This window comes from Chiloscyllium plagiosum, unplaced genomic scaffold (genome assembly GCF_037043375.1).
Source record: "Chiloscyllium plagiosum isolate Xiang-an unplaced genomic scaffold, Cpla_swu_hap1 HiC_scaffold_28, whole genome shotgun sequence".
Classification (NCBI taxonomy): domain Eukaryota; kingdom Metazoa; phylum Chordata; class Chondrichthyes; order Orectolobiformes; family Hemiscylliidae; genus Chiloscyllium; species Chiloscyllium plagiosum.
The window spans coordinates 44,363,213-44,370,914 of NW_028270166.1; the positions used below are offsets into that span (position 1 = coordinate 44,363,213).

A 7,702-nucleotide genomic window follows, 5' to 3' on the forward strand; every position below is an offset into this window, starting at 1 on the left:
GCTTGTGTTCGGGTGGATTGTGTCGAGCAGAGAGTGGATGCTGGGGGTAGGGACTGTGCGTGGTGTTGGAGGGATGATGATGAGGCCGTCTCATGAGCACCGTTCTTACTTTGGCGGTGCTGTGTTGTAAGCTTGCTGATGGCTTTGACGGTGCCAGAGGTGTGTGTTGAGGAGGGTTGTTACAGTAGAGAGAGGTCGGGGCGGCAATGGAATGGGGGTGATGAAGAGAGACAGCGGTTTGGAATCGGCCCTGCACAGTCGGGGCTGCCCGTCTTTCCTACTGAATTGTGTGGATTGTGTCAGAATGGCTGCGCGAGAGTGTGAAGCGCGAACGTCTTTTCCAGCTCAAGCAGGAAAAGCCGCAGCAGGGCGGCGGCTTGCCGCGAGCCCGGGTAGCTCAGTCGGTAGAGCATCAGACTATTAATCTGAGGGTCCAGGATTCAAGTCCCTGCTCGGGTGGGTCGCTTTTAAATTGCACTGCCACGGGACAACAGCGAAGGCGTAGTGCGAGCAAATCAGACTGAATGGCCCTCACATTGTGGCGGTGGGAAGCAAGCACAGGCCACTTTTGCCTGCATTTCCGAAATGTGGCAGTTGCTGCCAAACTCGCGGTGTTTCTCCCGCAAAGCGTGGCTTCTGTTTGAATTGATCTCTTTCAGGTCCTCCAAATGTGCGTAATCAGAAATTAGCATCGAATCCCTCGACTGTGGAAACAGGCTCCCGACTCTCCCAGTAGTATCCCCCACACACCCAAACCCCGACCGCATGACTCTATTTACCCCGAACAAATGCACCGAACCTACACATCCCTGAAAACAATGGGCAATTTAGCATGGCCAGAACACCTGACCTGCACACCTTTGGACTGTGGGAGGAAACCGGATCCGTCCGACGAAATCCACGCAGACACGGGTAGAATGTGCAAACTGCACACAGGTAGTCGCCCGAGGCTCGAATCCGACAAGGGTCCGTGGCGCTGGGAGGCAGCAGTGAAATCCTGATTCTATTTGCACGTGCTGAAGCTTCGATTTATGGACACTGCTGTCATCGATGGTCTGCTTTTTTAAAATCAAGTCAGACACTTCAAACGGAACCTTTCATGCACATCTTCCTTGTTTTGGAGCTGATGGTGATGTGGCAGTGCGTGTGGGAGTGTCGGTGCCTGCGGCTTGTGTTCGGGTGGAATGTGTCGAGCAGAGAGTGGATGCTGGGGGTAGGGACTGTGCGTGGTGTTGGAGGGATGATGATGAGGCCGTCTCATGAGCACCGTTCTTACTTTGGCGGTGCTGTGTTGTAAGCTTGCTGATGGCTTTGACGGTGCCAGAGGTGTGTGTTGAGGAGGGTTGTTACAGTAGAGAGAGGTCGGGGCGGCAATGGAATGGGGGTGATGAAGAGAGACAGCGGTTTGGAATCGGCCCTGCACAGTCGGGGCTGCCCGTCTTTCCTACTGAATTGTGTGGATTGTGTCAGAATGGCTGCGCGAGAGTGTGAAGCGCGAACGTCTTTTCCAGCTCAAGCAGGAAAAGCCGCAGCAGGGCGGCGGCTTGCCGCGAGCCCGGGTAGCTCAGTCGGTAGAGCATCAGACTCTTAATCTGAGGGTCCAGGATTCAAGTCCCTGCTCGGGTGGGTCGCTTTTAAATTGCACTGCCACGGGACAACAGCGAAGGCGTAGTGCGAGCAAATCAGACTGAATGGCCCTCACATTGTGGCGGTGGGAAGCAAGCACAGGCCACTTTTGCCTGCATTTCCGAAATGTGGCAGTTGCTGCCAAACTCGCGGTGTTTCTCCCGCAAAGCGTGGCTTCTGTTTGAATTGATCTCTTTCAGGTCCTCCAAATGTGCGTATCAGAAATTAGCATCGAATCCCTCGACTGTGGAAACAGGCTCCCGACTCTCCCAGTAGTATCCCCCACACACCCAAACCCCTACCGCATGACTCTATTTACCCCGAACAAATGCACCGAACCTACACATCCCTGAAAACAATGGGCAATTTAGCATGGCCAGAACACCTGACCTGCACACCTTTGGACTGTGGGAGGAAACCGGATCCGTCCGACGAAATCCACGCAGACACGGGTAGAATGTGCAAACTGCACACAGGTAGTCGCCCGAGGCTCGAATCCGACAAGGGTCCGTGGCGCTGGGAGGCAGCAGTGAAATCCTGATTCTATTTGCACGTGCTGAAGCTTCGATTTATGGACACTGCTGTCATCGATGGTCTGCTTTTTTAAAATCAAGTCAGACACTTCAAACGGAACCTTTCATGCACATCTTCCTTGTTTTGGAGCTGATGGTGATGTTGCAGTGCGTGTGGGAGTGTCGGTGCCTGCGGCTTGTGTTCGGGTGGATTGTGTCGAGCAGAGAGTGGATGCTGGGGGTAGGGACTGTGCGTGGTGTTGGAGGGATGATGATGAGGCCGTCTCATGAGCACCGTTCTTACTTTGGCGGTGCTGTGTTGTAAGCTTGCTGATGGCTTTGACGGTGCCAGAGGTGTGTGTTGAGGAGGGTTGTTACAGTAGAGAGAGGTCGGGGCGGCAATGGAATGGGGGTGATGAAGAGAGACAGCGGTTTGGAATCGGCCCTGCACAGTCGGGGCTGCCCGTCTTTCCTACTGAATTGTGTGGATTGTGTCAGAATGGCTGCGCGAGAGTGTGAAGCGCGAACGTCTTTTCCAGCTCAAGCAGGAAAAGCCGCAGCAGGGCGGCGGCTTGCCACGAGCCCGGGTAGCTCAGTCGGTAGAGCATCAGACTCTTAATCTGAGGGTCCAGGGTTCAAGTCCCTGCTCGGGCGGGTCGCTTTTAAATTGCACTGCCACGGGACAACAGCGAAGGCGTAGTGCGAGCAAATCAGACTGAATGGCCCTCACATTGTGGCGGTGGGAAGCAAGCACAGGCCACTTTTGCCTGCATTTCCGAAATGTGGCAGTTGCTGCCAAACTCGCGGTGTTTCTCCCGCAAAGCGTGGCTTCTGTTTGAATTGATCTCTTTCAGGTCCTCCAAATGTGCGTATCAGAAATTAGCATCGAATCCCTCGACTGTGGAAACAGGCTCCCGACTCTCCCAGTAGTATCCCCCACACACCAAAACCCCTACCGCATGACTCTATTTACCCCGAACAAATGCACCGAACCAACACATCCCTGAAAACAATGGGCAATTTAGCATGGCCAGAACACCTGACCTGCACACCTTTGGACTGTGGGAGGAAACCGGATCCGTCCGACGAAATCCACGCAGACACGGGTAGAATGTGCAAACTGCACACAGGTAGTCGCCCGAGGCTCGAATCCGACAAGGGTCCGTGGCGCTGGGAGGCAGCAGTGAAATCCTGATTCTATTTGCACGTGCTGAAGCTTCGATTTATGGACACTGCTGTCATCGATGGTCTGCTTTTTTAAAATCAAGTCAGACACTTCAAACGGAACCTTTCATGCACATCTTCCTTGTTTTGGAGCTGATGGTGATGTGGCAGTGCGTGTGGGAGTGTCGGTGCCTGCGGCTTGTGTTCGGGTGGATTGTGTCGAGCAGAGAGTGGATGCTGGGGGTAGGGACTGTGCGTGGTGTTGGAGGGATGATGATGAGGCCGTCTCATGAGCACCGTTCTTACTTTGGCGGTGCTGTGTTGTAAGCTTGCTGATGGCTTTGACGGTGCCAGAGGTGTGTGTTGAGGAGGGTTGTTACAGTAGAGAGAGGTCGGGGCGGCAATGGAATGGGGGTGATGAAGAGAGACAGCGGTTTGGAATCGGCCCTGCACAGTCGGGGCTGCCCGTCTTTCCTACTGAATTGTGTGGATTGTGTCAGAATGGCTGCGCGAGAGTGTGAAGCGCGAACGTCTTTTCCAGCTCAAGCAGGAAAAGCCGCAGCAGGGCGGCGGCTTGCCACGAGCCCGGGTAGCTCAGTCGGTAGAGCATCAGACTTTTAATCTGAGGGTCCAGGGTTCAAGTCCCTGCTCGGGCGGGTCGCTTTTAAATTGCACTGCCACGGGACAACAGCGAAGGCGTAGTGCGAGCAAATCAGACTGAATGGCCCTCACATTGTGGCGGTGGGAAGCAAGCACAGGCCACTTTTGCCTGCATTTCCGAAATGTGGCAGTTGCTGCCAAACTCGCGGTGTTTCTCCCGCAAAGCGTGGCTTCTGTTTGAATTGATCTCTTTCAGGTCCTCCAAATGTGCGTAATCAGAAATTAGCATCGAATCCCTCGACTGTGGAAACAGGCTCCCGACTCTCCCAGTAGTATCCCCCACACACCCAAACCCCTACCGCATGACTCTATTTACCCCGAACAAATGCACCGAACCTACACATCCCTGAAAACAATGGGCAATTTAGCATGGCCAGAACACCTGACCTGCACACCTTTGGACTGTGAGAGGAAACCGGATCCGTCCGACGAAATCCACGCAGACACGGGTAGAATGTGCAAACTGCACACAGGTAGTCGCCCGAGGCTCGAATCCGACAAGGGTCCGTGGCGCTGGGAGGCAGCAGTGAAATCCTGATTCTATTTGCACGTGCTGAAGCTTCGATTTATGGACACTGCTGTCATCGATGGTCTGCTTTTTTAAAATCAAGTCAGACACTTCAAACGGAACCTTTCATGCACATCTTCCTTGTTTTGGAGCTGATGGTGATGTTGCAGTGCGTGTGGGAGTGTCGGTGCCTGCGGCTTGTGTTCGGGTGGATTGTGTCGAGCAGAGAGTGGATGCTGGGGGTAGGGACTGTGCGTGGTGTTGGAGGGATGATGATGAGGCCGTCTCATGAGCACCGTTCTTACTTTGGCGGTGCTGTGTTGTAAGCTTGCTGATGGCTTTGACGGTGCCAGAGGTGTGTGTTGAGGAGGGTTGTTACAGTAGAGAGAGGTCGGGGCGGCAATGGAATGGGGGTGATGAAGAGAGACAGCGGTTTGGAATCGGCCCTGCACAGTCGGGGCTGCCCGTCTTTCCTACTGAATTGTGTGGATTGTGTCAGAATGGCTGCGCGAGAGTGTGAAGCGCGAACGTCTTTTCCAGCTCAAGCAGGAAAAGCCGCAGCAGGGCGGCGGCTTGCCGCGAGGAAGGGTAGCTCAGTCGGTAGAGCATCAGACTCTTAATCTGAGGATCCAGGGTTCAAGTCCCTGCTCGGGCGGGTCGCTTTTAAATTGCACTGCCACGGGACAACAGCGAAGGCGTAGTGCGAGCAAATCAGACTGAATGGCCCTCACATTGTGGCGGTGGGAAGCAAGCACAGGCCACTTTTGCCTGCATTTCCGAAATGTGGCAGTTGCTGCCAAACTCGCGGTGTTTCTCCCGCAAAGCGTGGCTTCTGTTTGAATTGATCTCTTTCAGGTCCTCCAAATGTGCGTAATCAGAAATTAGCATCGAATCCCTCGACTGTGGAAACAGGCTCCCGACTCTCCCAGTAGTATCCCCCACACACCCAAACCCCTACCGCATGACTCTATTTACCCCGAACAAATGCACCGAACCTACACATCCCTGAAAACAATGGGCAATTTAGCATGGCCAGAACACCTGACCTGCACACCTTTGGACTGTGGGAGGAAACCGGATCCGTCCGACGAAATCCACGCAGACACGGGTAGAATGTGCAAACTGCACACAGGTAGTCGCCCGAGGCTCGAATCCGACAAGGGTCCGTGGCGCTGGGAGGCAGCAGTGAAATCCTGATTCTATTTGCACGTGCTGAAGTTTCGATTTATGGACACTGCTGTCATCGATGGTCTGCTTTTTTAAAATCAAGTCAGACACTTCAAACGGAACCTTTCATGCACATCTTCCTTGTTTTGGAGCTGATGGTGATGTTGCAGTGCGTGTGGGAGTGTCGGTGCCTGCGGCTTGTGTTCGGGTGGATTGTGTCGAGCAGAGAGTGGATGCTGGGGGTAGGGACTGTGCGTGGTGTTGGAGGGATGATGATGAGGCAGTCTCATGAGCACCGTTCTTATTTTGGCGGTGCTGTGTTGTAAGCTTGCTGATGGCTTTGACGGTGCCAGAGGTGTGTGTTGAGGAGGGTTGTTACAGTAGAGAGCGGTCGGGTGGCAATGGAATGGGGGTGATGAAGAGAGACAGCGGTTTGGAATCGGTCCTGCACAGTCGGGGCTGCCCGTCTTTCCTACTGAATTGTGTGGATTGTGTCAGAATGGCTGCGCGAGAGTGTGAAGCGCGAACGTCTTTTCCAGCTCAAGCAGGAAAAGCCGCAGCAGGGAGAAAGCTTGCCGCGAGCCCGGGTACCTCAGTCGGAAGAGCATCAGACTTTTAATCTGAGGGTCCAGGGTTCAGGTCCATGCTCGGGCGGTTCGCTTTTAAATTGCACTGCCACGGGACAACAACGAAGGCGTAGTGCGAGCAAATCAGACTGAATGGCCCTCACATTGTGGCGGTGGGAAGCAAGCACAGGCCACTTTTGCCTGCATTTCCGAAATGTGGCAGTTGCTGCCAAACTCGCGGTGTTTCTCCCGCAAAGCGTGGCTTCTGTTTGAATTGATCTCTTTCAGGTCCTCCAAATGTGCGTAATCAGAAATTAGCATCGAATCCCTCGACAGTGGAAACAGGCTCCCGACTCTCCCAATAGTATCCCCCACACACCCAAACCCCTACCGCATGACTCGATTTACCCCGAACAAATGCACCGAACCTACACATCCCTGAAAATAATGGGCAATTTAGCATGGCCAGAACACCTGACCTGCACACCTTTGGACTGTGGGAGGAAACCGGATCCGTCCGACGAAATCCACGCAGACAGGGGTAGAATGTGCAAACTGCACACAGGTCGTCGCCCGAGGCTCGAATCCGACAAGGGTCCATGCCGCTTGGAGGCAGCAGTGAAATCCTGATTCTATTTGCACGTGCTGAAGCTTCGATTTATGGACACTGCTGTCATCGATGGTCTGCTTTTTTAAAATCAAGTCAGACACTTCAAACGGAACCTTTCATGCACATCTTCCTTGTTTTGGAGCTGATGGTGATGTGGCAGTGCGTGTGGGAGTGTCGGTGCCTGCGGCTTGTGTTCGGGAGGATTGTGTCGAGCAGAGAGTGGATGCTGGGGGTAGGGACTGTGCGTGGTGTTGCAGTGATGACGATGAGGCCGGGTAGCTCAGTCGGTAGGGCGTCAGACGTTGAATCTGAGGGTCCAGAGTTCAAGTTCCTGCTCGGGCTTCGCATTATGTGAAGAAAGCGTACTACAATCAGATGGGATGGTGTTCTCGTTTCTTTGGTTAAATCCAACACTTTGGGCATCAGATAAACAGGGGAAATAGGAGCGTGAGAAGTCTCCTAAGTCCTCTTTTCCAACAAGATCGGAAGTGCCCTGCTTCACAACTCGGTTCCTTTTTCATACCAGCTCCTCATAGATCTCAACTTCCTGATATTTCAAAAATCGACTCACCACCTCTTTCGATACTTTTAGTTCGTTGTCTTTGCAGCTCTTTGGACTGCATTCTCCATACATTCTGGGAGAAGAAATGCTTTCACTTCTTAGTTCTACATGAGTGCCTCCCTTATTCTGTAACTGTGTCCACCAGTAGTGGAATCATCTTCTCAACTTTCACCCTTTCAAGCTCCCACAGAATTTGTATGATTCAACAAGATCATCCTTAACTCTAATGAAAAAAAACCTAACCCATTTAACCGTTCATTATAAATCAACCGCTATATCCCAAGAATAAACCTTGTGAATCTCTCTTGAGCAGCCTCTAATGCCATA

The 7,702-nt window shown here is 53.0% G+C and overlaps 6 non-coding genes across 6 annotated transcripts; all 6 read left to right on the forward strand.

Annotated features, from left to right (window-relative positions):
• Positions 1-386: 386 nt before the first annotated feature.
• On the forward strand, positions 387-459 carry trnan-auu (transfer RNA asparagine (anticodon AUU)). The gene has a single exon. It is a non-coding gene; the product is annotated as a tRNA-Asn (tRNA).
• A 1,094-nt stretch (positions 460-1,553) lies between these two features.
• trnak-cuu (transfer RNA lysine (anticodon CUU)) lies at positions 1,554-1,626 on the forward strand. The gene has a single exon. It is a non-coding gene; the product is annotated as a tRNA-Lys (tRNA).
• A 1,093-nt stretch (positions 1,627-2,719) lies between these two features.
• Positions 2,720-2,792, forward strand: trnak-cuu (transfer RNA lysine (anticodon CUU)). The gene has a single exon. It is a non-coding gene; the product is annotated as a tRNA-Lys (tRNA).
• Positions 2,793-3,885: 1,093 nt separating this feature from the next.
• trnak-uuu (transfer RNA lysine (anticodon UUU)) lies at positions 3,886-3,958 on the forward strand. Its single transcript has one exon. It is a non-coding gene; the product is annotated as a tRNA-Lys (tRNA).
• A 1,087-nt stretch (positions 3,959-5,045) lies between these two features.
• Positions 5,046-5,125, forward strand: trnak-cuu (transfer RNA lysine (anticodon CUU)). Its single transcript has one exon. It is a non-coding gene; the product is annotated as a tRNA-Lys (tRNA).
• A 1,093-nt stretch (positions 5,126-6,218) lies between these two features.
• trnak-uuu (transfer RNA lysine (anticodon UUU)) lies at positions 6,219-6,291 on the forward strand. Its single transcript has one exon. It is a non-coding gene; the product is annotated as a tRNA-Lys (tRNA).
• Positions 6,292-7,702: the final 1,411 nt, after the last annotated feature.